Raw genomic sequence first — 22,516 nt, 5'->3', positions numbered from 1 at the left:
TCAAACTAAGCGGAACTGGGGATGCTGTAAAGGTCTGTCTTTAACAAGGACCCTCAGACCCTTCACAGATGCTCACTGTTTTCCAGACTGCAGTTTGGCATCCATGGTAATAGCCTATGATGCCATTAAGTGGGCAGGCAAAACATACTTTCTTTCTATCAGAGCATTTCTGTCACTTATTCATTGTTTAGCCTTTATTAGTTACTAAAGAATGTAACCCCCCCATCCACCCCCCCAACAGGTGAATAGACATAGGAATAAACCTACTAGTAAAATGGTGGAACAGCTGAGAAGGTGAGGAGTCAATAATAGAAGTCCCATCCAGCCTTGACAGAGACTGAATAAAGGTCTTATCTGGTCCACTGATATTGCTTTGGTCAGTTTGTGGCTTTGGGTACTGTCGATAAGAGGCAGTAATTTTGTCTTGCCACAGGGAGCTGCCTGGGTCATGAGAGCAATGGGAGTTGTGCAGAACCTGTCACCCAGCTCTGTGTGGTGGTGTGTCTCCCCTGGAGAGAGGAGACTGGTGTAGTGCCCGGTGAGTTACAGCTGCAGGCAGCAACATACGGTCTAGCTGGTTGATGTTTAAACACATTGGAAGGCCCCCTGGGGCCAAAATGTGGAGGACCTTATGCCTAACTGCTCTCCAAAGTACTTGGCTGCCTTGCTGGGGTGGGACTTCCAGCAAACAGCTGAAAGTGTTTTTTTTTCCCATGGCAGCTATCTAGAGTGTTAAAATGGAAGTTAATTTAATTCTGCAGTGGTTTACAGAAGGCAGACTCCAATGATGTATCGGTTTCACAGCATTTCCTTTTCAGCTTTGTCTCTCAGGTAACAGTTCTTCTAGATCTTCTAGGTTCCTTAAATAAAATATATCTATAATTCTTTGCTGTCTCTTAAAAAGAGGTAGGAACACGCACATGCCTGATGCAATACTTTTTATGCCACAGGTATCGTTACCAGGCAACCATCCCATGCAGCTTTGGCAGAACACAAACTTCTTCAGCCACTAACCCTTCAAACACCTGAACCAAGATGTGCCAGCAGAAAACATCAGAGATCTAGGTGAAGCAATGCAGTAACAAAGATTTTCAAGATCAACAAATGATTAAGGACAATTACAATACATTAGCCCTGTGGTTACCGTGCACATTTGCCAAAATATTACCACAAATGAGTGACGGTTGCATGTGAAGGTTAATTATATCTATTGTTGAGGGGAGGCATACCAACCTCTCAGGTTATCAGTAATCTAAATATTTTTATTATGGCAGGTTCAGTGCACTCTATATCAAATTGGGAAAATATTCACAGTTTCCATCCCCAATGAGAATAAAGGGAGAGGTAAGACACTTGCCAGGTCCAACCAAATTCTCTCCCATCAAGCACTACAGGTAGTCGTTAGTGTCAGCACAAAGCTGGTATAAAATTATCTTACCTTATAGTGGCATTACTGAAAGGTCTTCCTTTTCACAGCCATTAGAATAAAATCTGTATACTTTACTCAGCTTCTGGATTTGTGGCTGTCAGGCTTTTTGGCATTTATGCAGCTAAGTGGGTAAGCAAAGGTGAAGGATCAACAGGTTTAACTCATTGCAACTCAGTTGGCTACAGTCAGTTGACATCTGCTGGGGACTTACTGTAGGGTATACTCGTATATGCCCAGTGGATTAAAGCAGCAGAAAACAAAGTAGGTGGAGAAACAAGTCACAATCCATGGGTATAGATACAGTGACATTCCTACTGGAGGACATGAGCATCAGTCAAAATAGGCTAGTCAGGTAAGAAGTTTCAAAATGGATTCCCACTACCTGAAAAGAGGCAATTTCCATCTAATCAGCCTTCCCTTTGCTTCTCTGCTGGTCGAAGGAGTTGACATTCTACAGGAGCACAGCTTGGTTCGTCACATGAAAAGGTCTTATAGTCCATCAAACCTCCTCTTAGTCCATAAATAGAAACAGGAGTAAGAGACCTTTGAAAATGTGAACATAACTATATATAGTTACATTCATCAGGTTAAAAAAAAAAAAGGGGTGGAAACCAGCAGGTAGATGATGAAGCTACTGGTACTCGAGGTCATATATTTGCTCAATACTAGTTTCTGTTTTGAAATGTAAATGTTATGAAGTGCATCTATAAATTATAGTGTGCAGGATCTTGCATATGCAGGGGCCAAGTTTGTCCTTTCACATGCAAATAAATATCCAAGAGCCAAGAACAACAGTGCCCGAGGTCCATTCGACAGCTATGTGATTGAATAGGTTTGACAGGTCCAGTCCCTCAGATGATATAGATGCAACATGCAAAAGTGTTTGAAGACCTCATAGCACATTGAAAAAACCAGAATTTTAACGCTGACCAAATGAATGACTCAAAGGCACAAATTTCTCTTTCTCTTTTATTTCTTGAAGCTGATTCCATGTAAAAAGTTCCTAGGGAATAATCCTAGCTTCCAAAATGAACCAGTTCTCACAAAGTAAGACATTTTAAGTATGTTTATAAATTTTGTCCTTTGTGTTTTGCAGGGAGAAGGAATCATTAAGTAACTAATTCTATTTTGATCTTTCTCACAAAATTTCTTTGAATGGCCTTTCAGTAAATCCAAAAAGGCAGGAAGAAAACTCTGTTATTTCCTTCAGCATTTTTATAGTTCTAGGGCCTGTCTCCTGTCATCATGTATCACATCTTAATGTGTGATTTGCATTAGGTTTGTGGACCCTGGCTTTTTGAGACTTCATTGTACCACTTTTTATTGTCTGTTAATAATAATTTACAATGAAATCAATGGAACTCTACAAATAACCATGGTTAAAATAAGTGTCCTGCTTTTTCAGGGTCCTACAATAACAGGTTCACATAATGATAAATGTACTGAGGCAGATGTTTCCTGAAACTTTCTGCAGTGCTTTCAATCTATACGCAACATATTTATTTAAAATCTTGCACATTTATGAATCTTTCTTCCTGGTGATATGCCAGGGTGCCCTGTTGCCAAGACAAACAAAACAAATGACAAAATTGTCTAATTCTTTTCTATTTCCTTCTAGTACAAAAGAGATGATTACAGTCTGGTTTGTTCACATAACAGGGCTATAGATTTTTGTCTCCAAATTCTATTCTGAACGTATTAGTTTAAATATGATTCTTCATGCAGAAATACCTGCTTCTAAAAGCTCTTCCTGTGGCATTAAAATTAATACAAAATGTAATTTAAAAGGTGGCCCACTGACAAGTTTAGTGTTTCTTTGAAGAACTGTCTTGTTTTAAAATGATTTATGGTAGCACTGATGCCTGCTAATCTGGACACTGTACTGTTCCTGCTCATTATTGCAAACAGGGCCATAAACCTCAGCTAATAAAATGTTCTACTTCACAGATGAAATATTGCAAAAGTCCAGTCTTTCTTTCCTTTTTTCCTGGGCATGTCAATCCTAAAACTACACAGCATGCTTGCTTAATTTTTTCTGTTTAAAAATCATTTGTTTTCCCCAAATTCAGATCAAATAACTTTTTTTCACCTCATAGTTTTTACTAATTTCTCCTGATCCAGTATTAAAATATTGTAATATACAATTATTCATTGTGTTTTGTGGCTGTATGTAGACGTAAAATTTTGACACCCAATAAACACCCTTCTGAAGATAAAAGGAACCCAGTTAGAATATCAGACCCCAGTGTCCTGAACAGTTTACACGTTGGTAATTTTTGATTTATGTTTACTTGGTACCTGCGTGACTTTATCTTTGCATGGTGTAGGGTGAATATACATGGAGTTTACATTTACCCTGCAGTATCTGAATTAATTAAACTCTTTCCTGCCGGTTACCATCAAAGTGAAAAAAATAGGCTTACACTACTCTGTAAGTGAAAAAAATTTTACAGGTAGATAAAAGTAATTTTTCCTGAGTTTAGTATACAGGAAGTACTAATATTACTGTAGTATTCAGAGATCCAAACCAAATTAGGTCTTTTTTATACTGTTGCATAAACACATGTACGTTATTAATCAGAAATTCTTTTAAAACTGAAAACATTTTTCCATTTACATACTTTGGGAAAGGGATTTAATTTTTTTTTTCCCCACAATTTTTGACAAAATTGTGTGCAGCCACATGACATGTGTGTAAAGGCTTTGGTCAGAGTAACAAGGATTTGCTTATTTTTATAGAGTTCCTCTCCAGTTCAAGTTGGGTAAGCGAGTCCAACAGCTGTGTGATAGCTTTTCCCACTGATGAGGAGACCATTTACATCAGTCTCCCAAGTTTTCCTGTGGAAGTGTGTATTTAACATTCTTTATCCTGGGAAGTAAATGCAAAAAAGAACCAATCACCACGGAATGTCAGTGTCCACACAGCACTCTTTTGCCATACAGCATCTCGGCTCTTGTGGATAATGGAAAGACAGTCTGATATATCACTTTCTGTTTCCTTTTAGGATACATGCTTTACAGCTTGTCAAGTATAATAAAGATATGACATGTGCTATAACCTTTTCTTTCTTTGCGAATAAAAATGTGTTATAATAAAATAGGCTGGCAGAGTTCCATCAACCAGAACACTTTCACAAGTAACTTGCTTCATTTAAAAAAGAAAGAAGTGGGGGAGGAAAAGAATGTCAGTTTGTCTTTGAAACCAGGAACATGCAGGGTCTCATGACACATTTTTTTTTTGGTAATTTCAAGCAACAATACATCAGTTAATAAATTAATTATTTCTCTAATTTGTATTTTAGATGTTTTCTTAATTAATTTTTGAACTTTCTGTGATATGCACAGCTCTATAAATTGCATTAAAATGTGGTTAATTCTGCAGGTATCAGTCAGCTGTCACGAAAACCAAAGCAAGCTTCCTAGAGAGCTCCATCTCCAGAGAGTCTATGTTCTGCACAACTTTCATCTTCCAGCAAAACTTAGATTAAGATAAAATACACGTCTGTCACTTTAAACAATGAGGAAAGTTTGTTTATGTATTTTTCAAGCATGCATTTCCATACTGTCTTGTTTCACCAGGGGAGATTCTATCAACGTCTGATGTATTGCCCACTTTTGCCCAATTCTGATTAAATTATAATGAAAATGTTACTACTGACAGTAATACTAATGTTTTAGGGGCCTCTTACCTACATATATGATGGGGAAAACAACCTCTTCTGTCTTCCTGTGAGTTCACCTGGAGATGGGAACTCCTATCATGAAGAAATTATCCTCTTGAGAAGAACTAACCTGTATAAACACTCTGATACTTGATTTTCTACATTATATCAAATCACTAATCATGGAAACCTGTAGCTTGAGTCTTCTCCTTATTAATTAAGCTGCTTCTTTCTCCTCCTGTCCCTCCCATTACTCCTCTCGCTGTCTTTATTTTCTTTCCATTACCACTCTTAGTCTTTAGGTACTTGCACGGGAAAATTACCGAAGACGGATAATAAACAGAGACAGAAGTGCCCTGCATTTCTGCAAGTTATCTTCATCTTTGTAAATGATGTTTTTTTCCATTCTTGAAAGCATAATTCATGACTGTTTTTAGTCTTGAAACTGGCTATAATAAGTGCTTGTTAGTTTCTCAAAATATACCTTTAAAAATTATCATTGGTGAGAAAATTACTTTGATATGTAAGCATTAAAATGGAAAAAATATCGACTTGCACTGTATTCTCTAAAAGAAAAACATCTAACTTCACGGTTGCTTAAAATGCCCATAATACTATATGAACTTTCAATGACACAAAGTTGACAGAAACGTCCAAATGGATTTCCCAACAGGCTCATCATCCTTTGTATAATTATCAAACAAAACATTTCATACAAAAACATGTGATTGTATGATTACAGGAGCACCTCAGGCACTCTAACTCACTAGTGTCTCAAAGCAGCAATATGGTTCAGTGTGTATGAGTCCTGGTTTCAGCTGGGATAGAGTTAATTTTCTTTCTAGCAGCTGGTATAGTGCTGTGTTTTAGATTTAGTATGAGAAGAATGTTGATAACACACTGATGTTTTCAGTTGTTGCTAAGTAGTGTTTAGACTAAGTCAAGGATTTTTCAGCTTCTCATGCCCATGCCAGCAAGAAGGCTGGAGGGGCACAAGAAGTTGGGAGGGGACACAGCCAGGACAGCTGACCCAAACTGGCCAAAGGGGTATTCCATACCATGTGACGTCATGCCCAGTATATGAACTGGGAGGAGTTGGCCGGGGGGGAGGATCGCTGCTTGGGAACTAACTGGGCATTAGTCGACAAGTGGTGAGCAATTGCATTGTGCATCACTTGGTTTGTATATTCTAATTCTTTTACTATTATTATTATTATTGTCAAATTATTATTATTATTATCAGCATCATCATTATTATTTTCTTCCTTTCTGTCCTATTAAACTGTCTTTATCTCAACTCATGAGTTTTACTTTTTTTTTCCAATTCTCTCCCCCATCCCACTGAGGCGGGGGGGAGTGAGCGAGCAGCTGCGTGGTGCTTAGTTGCTGGCTGGGGTTAAACCATGACAGTATGACGTTAAAGTGGTTTTTATGAGAACTTTGCAGTGAATTTCAGACACTTCATATTTGAGGCTATTCATTTGTAAAATCGGTTTGATAATGCCTGTCCCCGCTCACATATCTATGACTGAGCACTTTTAACTATGGCATCTTCAAATACTGAGGAGGAGTATAGATTTGTCGGAAAAAGGAAGGCTTTTAAGAAGGAGCACAATACTGAAACAGACTGATCTTTTTAGTCTTTTAGCTCAACAACTGTGCAATGCTTAACATAGAATTAATCTTCCAACTGAAAGTAGTCCTAACCGTCATGATCTCAGGGTTTTCAACATTTGCTACTCCTTAAAATAATTTAATTTCCTAATAGGGATTGAGGTGAATGTGGCAATTCTCCTATGTCTGCCAGGTATTCTCCTTTATAGGGACATGACTAGTTTCTAACAGTATCTGCAAGAGTGGCCAGTCATACACCATGTAATAAAAAATAGAATGGCAAAGTGGTTACAGGAAGGATATAAACTAGCAATACAAATGAAAAATGAGAAAGTAGAGAGTACTGACAGGAGTAATCATCAAGAGTGTGTGCATGGATGGTTCAAAGTATATGGAGGTCATGTTGGCTTAATATTTTATTACCTGACTTGAAAGAGGAAGATGGTTTCATTGATGAAACTATGATTTCTTCCCGCCTGTTACTGAATTAAAAGTTGTTTTGCTGGAATAAATTTAAATTACATATTAAAAATCAGAGGGCCATAGCTTATAATCTAAAACAGGCGATAGCTGATTACCAGCTTCAATACTAACTACATATTTACTTCTGCAGAATTATGTCTCTTTACAGGCGTACGTACCATGCTTTACGCCATGAAAATCCTTACATCGATCCTCTGCCCTGCAGATGTCTTTAGAGCTGAATTGTGTCATCTGTCTTTGTTCAGAGCAGGTGGACACAGCTTGTCTATTGGGACTTCCACATGGGAGACAACAATTCTTCTAAACCATGCACAAAACTGTATACATTCACTTTGGCAACAAAGTTTCCCCTAAAAATAATCTCTGGAGCCCACCAGGGCAGGAAGAGGAGTCACTTGGTTAGCAAGTCTGTGCATTATTCCCTGAGATTCAAAATAACATCATTTCCTAACTGAGACTCTTCAGTTAGGTTACTGCTTGGTAATTATAATGGAAAATAAAAACTGATCTACAATCCCTCCTATGAAATGTATCACTGCCTTTTTAGAAACCTTGACCAATACTCAATTCCTTTAAAGGCAGAAGCAACACTCAAATCTTCTGTAGCTTTGAGGCAAGTATTGTGTTTGACCTTAGGAGAAGCACTTCAAGGACAGCAGAAGGGTTTTTCCTAGCAATCTTGGTGTATTTCAGATCTAAGGTGAAGGGAACAACCCTTAAGGATATAGCAGCAGACACCTGCACGCCTACCGAGGTCCTGCCATCTCTGCAAAGGTGACCGATTAATAGCAATTACGCATCTCACACCCAAAGAATGAAAAACATCAGCTCATTTTCAGTAGGTCATCAAACATTCAAGAGCAGATATTAAACTTCACTCATCTCCGAGGCAGAACGGATCCAGAATTAGAAAGCTACTGGCAGCAGGTGCCTTTGCCACCTGGTGAAAGGAAACACAGCGGGACTTTTGGGTGCAGGGACCCCCGGGAACCTGGCACCCCTGCATACAGCTGTGCTCCAGAGCCGGGCCACAGCCCTCACCTAAGCACAGTGGCACGGCGACAAGCAGGCGCGACGGAGCACGACCTGCTCCCTGCTAGGGAGCCCTTCCTTTGCGTTCCATGTGTAAGGGACTGATACGGTTACATTATCCTCACAGCTCCCCAAACATAAATCCTCCCTGGGGTTCTGGGGAGGAAAAGGAGGCAGCTAAAATGAATGGAATGATTGCATGATAATGAAATATGCAACGCCAGAGGTACCTTGGAAAGATAGGAAGCACTTTGATGCTTTTTTTCTGAAGATGAAAGAAACAGAAGTTCAATATAACCAATAATTTAGTGTAAATTACTTTCCAATTGTTTTAGTTTCACTCAGCTCAACATGTCAGTTATTTTCCTCCCCTTCCTGTTGGATGTTTCAGCTATTTTCAGAAGATAAAAGATGTTTCACTCCAAAGAAATAGGAAAGCTTTTATTATTATTATTATTATTTTGAACAGCAGATAAGAGAAGTCCATGAAAATAATTCAAGAGCCAGACTCCCTTGAAATCTGTGTGACAGAAGTCATGAAATGACTTTATCAGAAAGTCTTCATAAATCACAGTGTCTGTCCACTGCTAGACTGAGAAAAAACAGAGATAACAATTAACATTTTAAGAAGTTGTCTGTTTCCTCCTTACAATTTAAGGAGTTCTGGGGAAGCATATTGCGAGGGCCAGGATTTTAGTTTCGGTTATAATCTGGATTTTTGCAGTGCTGCATTTCAGTTAGAGATGGTGGAAGTTATTGCTTAGGACTCTGTACAAATACAAGATTGTTCTGTCAATCCTTCTTTAAGGATTGTTGCTATTTTTTTGCTGTGTCTGGTAAAGCTGCAAAAAGATAAAACTTATCATGAGGAAGAAATTTTAAAAGAAAACCCCCACAAGTTAAATAGCTGTAAATTTGGAAAGTGACAATTTAATGAAAAATAGGATGCTTTTCAGTCTATATTTAGAGACTGTAACAATACTTGTGCACAAATTTTATAGAAGATACGGGTACATAAACAGTGAATTTCTGGCTTTGTAGTTTAAAATATGCAATTTCCAATGATTTAAAGACTTCCTCCATGAGGTAACGCAGAAAGATGTAATTAACCACTAAGAAAAAACAGATACGTATGATTTTTTTTTAAAACAAATAAACATCTATTAATACTTCATGCAAATAAAATGAGACATATCAGAAAGCAACCAGGAAATATTTCTGTCTGGTGTTTTGGCAGCCTTCAAAATATTCTGTTACTTGTTTTTCTGAAAACGTTTCTGATGTTAAAGTTCACCTTTTGAGGTGTGATACAGCTAGAGAGAAGCTGTTAGACACTGTCTATCAGAAGGAATTGTTACTTTTCTGAGTGGAAGTGACAGTCACGTCATTTGAATTCCCAAAGAAAATGTGCCGACACTTGGGAAGAAACTGGCCAGATGTGGCAAAAGGGCCCCAGGCGAAGGGCACAGTGACTGAGGTCTGAACAACACGCGGATTCCAGTCGTCAGGTGGTCTGAGACGCGTCTTCAGAAGGAGTTCAGCTGCATTTAGGGCAAGAAGAGCGCGAAGAAGAGTGATCCGTGTTGGCTGGGGCGCTGCAGGTGGCACGCTGGGGAGCGCCTGGAGAGGCAGAGGTGTGGGTGGCTGTGACGGTGGTAGCGGGAAGTGAGGAGGAAGGATTTGTAATGCTAAACAGAATTGTGCGCGATGGAAAATGAAAGTGCTGTATTACGTTGCATGTAGGTTAATGCGAGGGGATAGGGAAGTGTAATGTGAAGAGACAGCCTCTACAAGTAAACTGCAGACCCAGTAAAGATCAGGTATTGGCAGAAACAGGCAGTGACTGAAATGCCTCTTTGGAGATGAATAAAACCACGTCTTACTTCAAAAAAGACTTACTGGACACCATTTAATGGTGTAGATAGCTGGATGTGTTTCTTATCAGTGCAATATAACAGACTGTTATGGGACAATTGTCTACACACAAAAAAAGAAGACAAAGAATATATATATTCCCTTAAGGGTTATAAAATGAGGAGCATAGTGAAGAGGCTGAGTACTTATTTTCCAGCAGGGGAGTAAATTTGAGTCAATGGACTCTACTGGCTATTTTTTTTTTATAGATGTAATAAACTCTTCTACTGTAAATTCTGCTTATGGACTTCTTTAAGGATACCAAACACCAAATACTGAAAATGGAAGTAGGCATGAGACCACCTATGTCTAATTTTCAGGATGTAGGCAAAAAATAAATATATATATATATATATGTAAAAAAAATTTATTAAGATAAGAAGAAAATAATGCTTTTTTTTCTAACAGCAAACAAGATAGCATGCAGAGTGGTTTCCGTAACAACTGCAACATGTAAACACCTCTCAGCTGATAACTGAAAAGCAATGGTCCCCCCCCCCTCCACTCTGTGGTGGGCATAAGCTGAGTCTATTAGTTTAAACTGAAGATTGAACATGTCAAGTGGGTATTTCAGGAAGAAAAGAAAAAACTGGACTTGGCAGAGAAATTATGAACTTAAAGCTGAGTCCCTGTCATGTGTGCAGCAGTGCAGCAAGAAGCCAGGCCTCTGAATTTCAGGTGAATGAACTGCAAAATCAGGGAATGATTCAGTAATGTTTACTTCATTTGGGTGTATTCCCTAGAGCAATTAGAAGTGTTTTAACTTGAGAATACCATTAAATCATTATAAAGTTCTAGCCAGAAATGGATCTATATTTAGTTCCCAAATGAAAAATTGCATCAGAAAACAGGCAAGGAGATGGAGTTTCCTGAACTGAACTTGTCCCTTGCCTGCCAGTAGGTAGCACGAACTGGAGACAGAGAGGCTCCTGACAGTGAACTCACCCAACCTTCCTACTCAGCTCTGAAAGACAGAAACCAGGTAAACTTTCTGAGTTTCAGAGAATAACCGAGGAAGAGAAAGAGGGGATAAATGCTGATAGCTGCTATTGCGAAGATGGCAGTGAAATTTCCCTAGCATTTGTTTTCAGAACATTGTAAAAAGCTGGTGGAAACTAAACTCATACAGAGCCAGAAGCTTTAGGCATTACTTGGGGAACTTGGAAGAAGAGGGTATAACTACGTTTCATGAATATCCACTCAGGAATACTCACTTCAGTACTGGTCATAAATCACAGCTAAAATATTGGAACCATAAATGCGGATTTTGGCAGCAGCCAGGCTTAAGACTTTGGCCTTGATTTTAGCAGTGGAAGTGGCACATTTGCTGTCAGCCATCAGAAAAAAACAGTCCAGTGAACTTGTACTGTTCTGCTTGCATCTCTCTAAAAAGCCATAAGGACAGTGCAGTTCTGTACCTGCAGTATCTTTTCCTAATGATCCTCCTGTGACAGCTAAGGAAGACTTGGGAAACAAGGAAAAGCTTCATTACAGGTAAGCTACTTCATGCACTTTTGAGGCAGAAAAAAACCAAAGACCAAATTAAGCGTTACTAGCACATGAAACTCAAGGTAACTTTGAGAATGACTGTTTGCTGCAGGAATTCAAGTAATAATAACAAAAAGTTTGCTAGAAAGGCAACTAACAGGGTTCTATGTGTAGCGTCAAGGTGCAGTAATGAAAGCATGGAAAACTAAAAGTTATTTCCTTGGGCCAGATGGCCACAAAATGGAAGTGTTGGGTATGACTTATGTAGGACTTATGCCAGAAACAGCACCTCTCATCCATGGCAATGTGCTACAGAGCCCTAGAAAAAACAGCAATTTGGTTATGCGGAGAAAAAAAATAAAGAAAAGACTCAAATGTATTTAATTGTGGCTGAGGTCTATTCCCCATAGCCAGAAGTAGTGCATGTAATAGCAATCTCTGCTATGAAAACATCTAAAACCTGGTGAAGTGTACTTGTTACTTACTGGTTGCAAAAGTCCATATAACCCTGGAGATCTACTGTCTATCACCCAGCGTTGTATGAGCTGGGAGAGTGTTTTGGCAAAACATTGGCAGGAGCTCTGGTCAAACCTGAGACAAGACATTGTAATGAAAATAACCTGTTTCCACATAAATTTGCTCTGCAGACAGTGCCAGTGGTATTGCTTTTAAAATACCAGCTGTAAAGTAGATTTAATTACTAAGACCTGGGTTACCAAGAGTGCTGGAGCACAAACAAGTAGGAAATAAAATCTCTGAAAAAATCATAATATACATTCAATAGGAATTTCTGCATAAAGCAGGCAGTGCTGGTATACCATTACAGAGGAAGAATAGAGTGGAGAAAATAGGTGTTAAAGCACATAGTGTTACTTGTAATCTATTTAGCAGAGATCAAAGGGGAAGATAATGAAGAGTTGTGTTGATCAATTGCAATCAGATAGAGATTTGCAGAGGTTACAAGATGAGGCTTTTATGGCTGATAAGAGCAGTTACAGCTTTTGTTCACTTAAGGAGGAGGAAGAAAAGGTGGTATCAGAAAATGATCAACAAGAAGAAAAAACCAAACCACTTCTTCTGGGAATTGTTTTCATAGTTGCATTAAAGAATCAGAAAAAAAGCCCTAAAACTCACTTCATCATGAATAACAGCAGCCAAAGAGAATTTTCCAACTTACATTAAAGCTACACTTTTACTGCAGCTTGTGATTTGTTCTTTTTCAGCCTAGTTTCCTATTCTCTGTGTCTGCAAGCACACATATCTGTTGTCTGTAATAAATGCTGAATTCTTTTGCCGGTTTAAATCAGATTTGCCAAGGGAATACAAGTTTCATATGTGGTGCATTCCTATGACAGAGTGAAAACAAGCAGCCAGCTATGAATGTATTAAAATGTCCTGTGGAAAAGACTGCAGTCTGAGCTCGCTGCTTTTTAGTTAGCCCTGAATCTACATTAGTGTTTGTGCAAGAGTCACAAAGTCGATTAAACTGGACTGCCTTGATTGCTGCCTACTGAACTACCTGAGGGAAGATATTGTTTGAACTGGGGAATATGCATTGGGGAATGAGCCATGCTGCTCTTTTTAAGGTGTATATATTTGCTTACTCTTGCTTGCAAGCTCGAGGGCTCCAAGGAAGCATGAGATCGAGGCTGTTTTCCCATGTTTAGCTTTGGATTTAAGCTTCTTGCACCAAAGTGGGTTACATTCTGTTAGTACTGGCTTAGTCTGTAAAGCTCTTATGATCTGGTTTCTGCAGAGTTTAATAGTAGCATTTACTGTTTAATCTCCTAGCCACATTCAGAGACATTAGTATTTCCTCTTTGTTGGCAGTTTTCCATTTTGTAAAGTGACATATGCCACTGAAAGTACATAATATATACCTTGTCTATGGAATCCCCTTCAAATATACCAGGCATAGTATTCAGGTACATAAAGCACCCTTTTCCCTCCTTGTTCTCCACTTACAGGTTCGAATAGAAATATTTAACCTTTTAAAAACTTATTGTAATCTTGCACTATATGAACACTACACTCAAAGCCATCCTTTCTTTCCAAATACTAAGGCCTCCTATAAGCAGAGTTTTATAGCTGGAATCTATGCAGAAGAGCAAATGGTGACATCATGTTCATCTTGTATACTTAATGGCAGGATCTGGGTACTGTTATTCCCTTGACTGAGGTGTCTTAGTCCTCAGCAAAACTATATCATTCGTCCTTCCCCAGGGAAGCAGAAGTTCAAAAGTTCTCTCCACTTGCATCAGATATCACAAGGATTTTTTTACCACCAGGTTTGATGTAAAGCCCTTTGCTACTTTCTCCAGATTTCAGACAAATCTGTTGCTTTCTAGCTCAAGGCATCATAACTTCCTCAAATTACTTTCTTCAGCTTTCTTGTTTTCCCAATCTTTTGGACTTTTCCAGATATTTTGCTGAAAAGAACAATTGTAATCCTTCTACCTTCCAATTAGGAATAGCCAAATATATTACAATTTTTTTTAAAGGTCAGATATGTGAACATTTTAGTGAAGAAATTATCCTACTTTCAATCAGTTGGCCAAGGGATAACTGAATTCTGACTGTAACTGAGAAAGGAAATACTTTTCATAGAGACATTCTCAAAAATGTTTTCATTTACCTCCAGTAGCTTGTATCTCTCCGTGGTTCTCCCTGCCCCTTTTGCTATCATGCACTGCTGACCCAGATAAAATTTCCAAGACTTAGGTTTGGGCTATAGGACCAGAGAAAGACACTAGGTGCCTCTGAAAGGGTCAATTTATCATCTAATAAAGGACCATCCATTACGAATGGAACTATACATTTTCTGTGAAGAAATTGTGACCATACAGGAAAAGCTATACATTCTTGACAGTATGAATTTATTGATATCCCTCCAAAACATGCTGTTGTGGCCTTTTATTTTTAAACCCATATGATTTAAACTGCTTTGAGGAACCCATAAAAACTTCAGGGTTTTGTTCAGTTAAATTCCCCCAAATGTTTATTCAACACTCGGGTCCTCAGTGTTACCATCAGACTATACTATAGGAAAGCTTTCATGTGACATGTGCAGTTCACCCTGGCTACATCCAAATTAGAAACGCCACAGTAAGAGATTACTTACTTATTTACTTCCTTTTCCCTCCGTTGTATTTCAAACAGCATTCAGACATGAAAAGACATTTAAAAATGAAATCCAATAAAAACTAATGAGCTAACACTTCTACATCCCTCCAAGGGTCCAGTTTTGTTTGAGCTCAGGGGAAAGGTTTCTATTTAGGACTGAAATGACACCTTCTTCCCTATCCGTGAGTGAATCAAGACTGAGTCAGTAGACAGACTAGCTATATCCACTCAGTCAAGACCCAATTAAGGTATATCCTGATGGGTATAGAAACCAAGAATATTGAGTTCACAAAAAAAAAAAAAGAAAAAAAAGAGAAAAAAAAGGGGGTTATATTTTAATGAAATCACGTTTTGATTAAATCCATCAAAACTCATAATTTCAGTTCTGCAGGAAATAGTGAACTCTTAAAATTATTTCTACTTTAAACTGAACCTAAATCAAATATTTTTGTCCTTCCTTTAAAATGGCTTTCCAAAGACATTTGTACCCGAGTGCCCAGTATGCCCTTGGGATTATCAAAAGTTTTATTTTGCATCATCTTTCATTTTATAATGATTGCATTTATTATTTTAGGTGCTTTCCTAGTATTTCAGTAATGCAGTATATGGTGACGTGTCTTCTTATGTGTTCTCTATTTTGCTAGTGTCAAGCTGCTTCATTAAAATACAAGCGGAATAATCATAGAATCATAGAATTATTTAGGTTGGAAAAGACCTTTAGGATCATTGAGTCCAACTGTAAACCTAACACTGCCAAGTCCACCACTTAACCATGGCCCTGTGCACCACATCTACACATCTTCTAAATATCTCCAGGAACAGTGACTCCACCACTTCCCTGGGCAGCCTGTTCCAGTGCTTGACAAACCTTTCAGTGAAGAAATTTTTCCTAATAACCGATCTAAACCTCCTCTGCAGGTGCAACTTGAGGCCATTTCCTCTCATCCTATCACTTGTTACTTGGGGAAAGAGACCTACAGAGCAATTGTCCATCATGATTTTTAAAGTAAATTAAACTAGTAAAATCATATTCCAGTTATTTTACTAACTATCCATTTCACCAGTAAAAATAGCAATGCATAATGCTAACATTTCATGAGAAGCAATGTAAAATTATTGACACACAGGTAGGTTTTGAATTTAACACATTTCAGTATTTTACAAACCAATCTGTTCGAGGAACCCTTTTCATTTAAAAGTTTGTCAAGGAAATCTGTTTTGAGACATATTTGAGAGTCTGCAAAAATGGTTAAATAAAAAACCAGTTCCCTAATGAAAAATGCCATCTTCAGATGAGAACCCATATTAGAACGCAACACTGTCACAATGTCAGCTTAAAGGAAGCTAAATTTGACCACTGTGTGTGACTGGCAATACTGACATGTGGAAAAGAAGGTAATTCACCAGCTGTTAAAAAAATGTAACCGAATACCCCTGTGCCCCCTAAAAAGGTCCCACTCCATGGCTCTATTATGGGCCATAGCCAGCAGGCAGGAGGCTGCTCTGCCTGAGCAGGCCCAGTAACCCTTTAGTAAATCTGGTAAAACCAGCTAGCTAGAGATATTAACTCTATCAACTCAAGAAAGAGTGTTGCACTACAGGCCATGCTTTAACAGTCTCTGGTTTATGGACCATTTCTCATCTATCAAGACAAGAACCTTCTTCCCTTAAAGTCCGAAGTCAGCAGACAGCAGGCTGCTAGGTGGATGCCCTGTCTTGAAATATTCTCCTAGATTTCATAACCCCTTTCTATCATCAGATCAAAATGGGGAACTCTGATGTTTCAGAGGTTTGTGTTTTGTAGAAAGCCTGTGTCCGAGATGAGAGGCTGTGGCTGTGACAGTTTCAAATCTGTGATTGGTGTGGATATTGAGACTGTGTTAAGGGAACACAGTAAGTAGAACATAGTTTTCACTATCATCATTTCAGCTGCCTTTTTTTTTTTTTTTTCTTTTTTTTATTAGTATTAAACAGACAAACAAAATGCAAGAAGAACAAAACCCAACCAAATATTCTGAGAGGAGCAACAGAGACAGAACACTTCAAGCCATATTTGGGCAATTTATCTACATTCCCCAATGGCATCTGATAGGAGAAAAGGGACATAAAACCTCAAAAATTAGAGAAGCACTAAAAGTACCTGCTGAATTATAAACTCCTAAGAAACCATAAGATACTATAGTACTATTCACTGCTATTCCAATTTGAAAGAAAAGATCAGAAGATATTGTGAGTGTTCAAACATGCATGGGAGTATACCACTAACATTTTTCTTGAGAAGACTTAGTATATACATTTGGTCCTGGCTTTTTTGTTTGAGGTTTTTTGGTTTGCGTTTGGTTCTTTTTGGGGAGGCTGCAGGGAATTTTTTTTTATACTTGGGAATATTGCTTTTAATATACCATTCACAGAAAACTCTTAATCCTTTAAAGAACATCTCTGCTTTTCCCTTGTATCTGAGCAAATTTCAGCTGCTCAGTAGAAAGACTTGGAATGGATCATTCATGTCTGCTTTTTCAGGTTTTTATTTCTAGATCAATGTCAAATTTTAGGGAGCAGAATGGCAATGACAGCATAGAGAAATAGTGATTGATGAAGGGTTATTACAACAAAATGTTATTACATTAACATTATGCTAAATTCTTGATGAAAGTTACATTGTAGAGATGGTTTTCTCCAGATGAATGGAAAGGAAATATAATGAGATCATATGTATTGTGAAAATGACTAAATGGGCTTTTTATTCACAAAAAGCAGTTGCTCAAGCATATATTAACTTCCCTAATTATTTAACAAAGCCTTTATAAATGCAAATATTCACAAACTTTAAATAATTTTTGTAATTAATAATGCTTTGACAGTGAGACGAACAGAATAAAACTCTGAATATTTGCTTTTCCTATCTGTAGTTTTCAGGACATTTATCCTCATGATTTCTGAGTGCAGTTAAGAATTGCAAATTTCTGCTTTGGTAATAGGCTCTGATCTTTTGTCACCTATATCTACAGCTTAAAATTCTTGATTCTTACAGATAGCAGCTAACTGTGGTAGCAGAGAGCTCAGTATGGTTACACAGAAGCTCCGTTTCTTGCTTACTTTTTCATGACTATGCTGAACTCAATACTGCTATGAAAACACTACAGGCAATACCCACGTCAGTGCAATTCTTGCTCATTTATATCTATGCAAACATCAGTCAGAGCAGTGGCCGTAGTGTGGTGTTACCCTGAAAGGATGGCTGTGTTAACACTGATTTCCTCCTGAATGATAATTGTTTTGCTCCTTTGCTTTGAATTATTAGGAGAAAACTTCCTCCAGTATTCGAAGCCTTACAATGTATTTTGAGGACAGGTTGTTCTTTTGTCTAAAGACCCACATTAATCTTCTGCAAACCACAGGATTGTAGATATTTACTAGTATTCCCATTTTTCAGTGATTATATAGTAGATGTGGAGAATAAACAAATTTTTCTGCTGTAGTAAGACACTGTGAGATTTTTGGTGCCATGCTCCCTGCTTCTTTACTTCATCTCTACTTTTTATATAACATCTGTTTTTATTACTGATCTACTTCTGGAGATCACATCACATTAAACCAAATATTGCATTCACCTTTCACAATCCTAAACAAGCTATAAGAATTCAGGCTAATAAGAACAGTACTTAAACCCCATATCCACTCTTTATCATTTATTTCTCTCTCCTTTACTGAGTGTTACCTTCACCTAGGTAGCTCAATAAGAAAGGAGATGATAGCCTGAGAGTCTGGAATAAGATTTTTGGTTTGGAGTTCACTGACCATTATTGAGTAAATGAGATGGAGCACTACACCTTTCAGTCCTGTGCCTTGGCTGCAGGCAGTGATGGTGTTCTGCATGCCCTGTTCTAGTTTTTTAGTGCTTTATAGTGAGGGCTGTTTCCTTTGAATAAAGTTCTTGCATCAGAGGAGCCACAAACTTGTCACATGCCTATACCAACCCTAATCTTACATGACAAGTTACCATTAATCCTGTGTAATACATATTATCAATCTCAAATATTCAGCATCACTCAAATTTACTGAAAAGAGAGCAATTGGAATACACTGATTTATGATCCAAGACAAAAAAATTTGAAATCTGAAGCAGCTTAATGTGTAATTTTTCCAAATGACTGTTACTCTTAGACTAGAATAAATTATATCTAAAAGGGAATTCTGAGCCTAGTCTCAGAATCGATACCAGTCTTGAAGACATCAAAATATCTTGTAAATTTTAATCTCAGACACAGAAAAGAAAGTAAAGATCAACTAACAGACCCATGAACTGATGACACTGGTACAAAGGAGGAAATAAAAAGAAATGCATTGTGTATTCTTTGTTTATCAAAAGCTTCCAGCAGATGAAAAAAGGAAACTGATTTTTCAGAGAGTGGTAGAGAAAAGTATTTTTTAAGATTCTGAGAAGACAACCAATGGTAAGTGTAAAAAAAAAAAAAAAAAAAAAAAAGCAGTAACATCCTTCGGAGTGTCCTTTCCATTTAAAATACACTGAACTGCTGTAGGAAAATCTATTACAGCTGGTTATTGCAGTATACTCCTTAGTACTGTAAGCTCATCTGTAACTGGCCAGCATGTGAACTACAGTACCTTCAACATAAAGGTTACATTCACAAAAGAGGTTATATCCACATTAGAAAGTACCGTGACTCAAAAGGAGCAGATCTTAAAGGTGAAACCGCCGGTGCCGAGGATGCAGTGAACACACTACACAGGATTTTTGTGGGGGAGCCTCACACGCTGGGCTCCAGTTTGGTCCCATGGCCTTGACTCGTGGAACTCTTAACCTGTGGCCCATTAACAGTTGGTGAGCATCCTCCAGTTCAGTTTCATCTGAAAAGAATGAGTTCATCTCATGAGTTCATGGGTTCATCTAAAAAGAAACCACATCATGCACTCCAAAACCCTGTGATAGGAACGAAAGCACAGAAAATCAGGATGACCAGGAGAAGAAATTCAAAAGCACTCACAGTTGATCTGAACTAAAATTCTAACGTAGCCCTCCCCCCCGGCTTTACCTTACACCTGCCACCTTCCAAAGAAAGACTAAACAGAAACCAGGTTTATTCAGTAAAGGTGCTTCAGTTATGCCATATTCTTTGAAAAAATCTTTGGGAGGATACTGAAGATATTGAACCTGAAATAAAATATCATATAATTTATAAAGAACAATTCATAGCGGTACAGTGTTTAAAATGCACTTCTTTCTGAAAAAGAAATTATTTAATTAGCATAATGAAATTTCATATATTTGGGGGTCAAATCTCTTCAGGTTACAGAAACAGCTCTGCCTGCCCAGACATCTGGATACCAGATCTACAAATGTGGCTGAGACTTGTCTTCCTTAGATATCGTCATGACTAATAAAAGCAATGTAGTCCAAACTAATCTGTAGATAGTACTCTGCACTTAGGTTTCCTTTAAACTATATCCCCAGTGACAACTGGTGCAACCCATCAAGAGCAGAGAGATCGAAGTTACAGATGAGAATTTAGCAGGCAATTATTTGATGATGTGCATGAAGGATTCAAGCCTCATTCGCTTCGGCACAGCTGCTCCTACTCTGTGAGGCTGCACTTCATTTTGTCACCGGAGTCAGTAAATCCATACCAAAACCAAGTCTAAAATTACTTTCAGACCAGAACTTCTTTAACTCCCATTTCTTGACTTCCACCTTGTATTTTTATCCTGTCCTTACTAGCCCTGTATTTTACCTACTTGTCTATAATTTTTCAGTTTCTCAGCAGCTTTATGAAGGGAAAACAAACATACATTCCTTCCAAAGCTGAACCTTTGGTCTCATTTAGTCTAGAAAGTTCATCATAAAACCTGTATTACCAACTATGTATATGCATTTTTAATCTGCTAATGCAAACATAAACTTCAATAATAAATTGTTTATGTAACGTAGAAATTATTTTCTACATTGTCTTATGTAATTTGCCAAAATTTTGGTTATCTTTTTTTCACAAGTGTAAGTTTGAACTTTCTAATGTACAATTAGTTTATCTATAAATAGCCTGAGTATACTACAATATCATAGGGAAGAACACATTGATGAAAGCTGGTTATTGAAAAGAAAAGAAAAATTAGAAATTTAAATTTTCAGAACTTCTATTTTTTCCTCCAAAAAAATTTTAGAGAAACAAGTGATGTGTTTCGTTGATGTTTTTCAGTAGAGTAAGTATTGTATAACATACAAAGTTATCTATGATAGTTTTAAGGATGGTGGGTGGGGAAGAATTAAATTATGAAATGAAAATTAAATTATGGGACATCTTCCATTCCTACAGAAATATTCCCAACAATGCTATTTATACAAAGTATGTCCTTCCTGATAATCACATCATAAACAAGACAGCTACTTATTGCCTTTTTTATTAACTTAATTTATTATTGCAGACTCACAGACAACAGGCTATTTAGATGTGCAAGTAAGACAGTAGAGTTACAGATATATACTATCTAAAACAAATTCTTGAAGAATTTCAGGATATGATTGTCCATTACTGCTAATTGGTACATCCTGCAATGGTACAATGAAAGCAGTGTAGCTATGTTCTAGCTCCAAATTAAACCAGATCTTTTTATGTCAAATCCTTAGAAGCCCAGAATTAGCACACCAAGAATTTTAAAGAAAATGGCAATCATCTCTTCTGCTATTGACCACAGCTCTCCATAGTCTGTATCTTTAATACACAGAGGCTGATTGTGCCCTCAGGATAGGGAAATAATGAAGTCACAGACTCTCTCTGTGGAGCAATGAGCCCCAAGGATATGTGCTATAGATCTTCCCATTGATTTGTCACAAAGGCTTTTTAACTTCAGTGATCTTGTTAAAGATGGGATTTTCAAAGAAGATGGGTTAGACTAGCTACCTGAATCTCACTGTGATTCATTGGACCTTGCTTCCCTGATTCCTTTGAAAAATCCCATACCACAATAAAGTTATATACCTTAAACCACCTTTGTAGTTTACACAGCTTTTATTAATTCTTCTGACATGATTAATGATGAAGAATGAGAAACAGTTAAGCAAAATACTTAAAACCTCAAGTTATGTGATGTATATTACTCTGGTGTTCATGAGTCAGGAATTTTTAATGAATATATATCATGCAGATGGACATCAGGCAAAAAAAAATACATCCAGTTTTTGAGCATCCATAGATGTGTTTCTATTTATATCATGGGTTCTGGCTCACTGCAGTATCAAATAAGCTATTCAGAAAATCCATAGCTACATGTGGATTCAGTGTGGAATTCAGGTATCTCCAGTATCAGTGTGTTCAAAACTGAGAGTTGGTTTGGATCTGTTTTCTAATGTATAGTATTAGTGGGCTAAATTCAATCTGTGTAAAAGGTTAAAAGTTTGGAGATGCAGTATCATAGGGAAGTTTCTTATGTCTCCTATCACTTGCTCCTATCCTAAGAGGGTGCTTACACCAACCGTGCACCAGCTTCCATGAACCCAGGGACGGTTTCTTTCTTGATGCATTCTGTGCTAAGGCTTTGAAACCAGGGATCAGCAACCAGAAGACTGCAAGGGAAAAATAAGAAAAGATGTGGAAACAAATGAGCTAGAAAGCAGCAATGCCACATAATACCTGGCGAGCCTGATACCTCCCTGTTTGAACAGTGCATATTTTCTAGACAAGAGAAATACAGCAGATCTAAACTATTCATTCACTATACATCTAATACAAGGATACAGAAAATTGTTAGCGAAATTAGA

Source organism: Aquila chrysaetos, chromosome 17 (genome assembly GCF_900496995.4).
Source record: "Aquila chrysaetos chrysaetos chromosome 17, bAquChr1.4, whole genome shotgun sequence".
NCBI lineage: Eukaryota > Metazoa > Chordata > Aves > Accipitriformes > Accipitridae > Aquila > Aquila chrysaetos.
The sequence above is the reverse complement of the archived record's forward strand: the minus strand, read 5'-3'. Positions refer to the sequence as shown.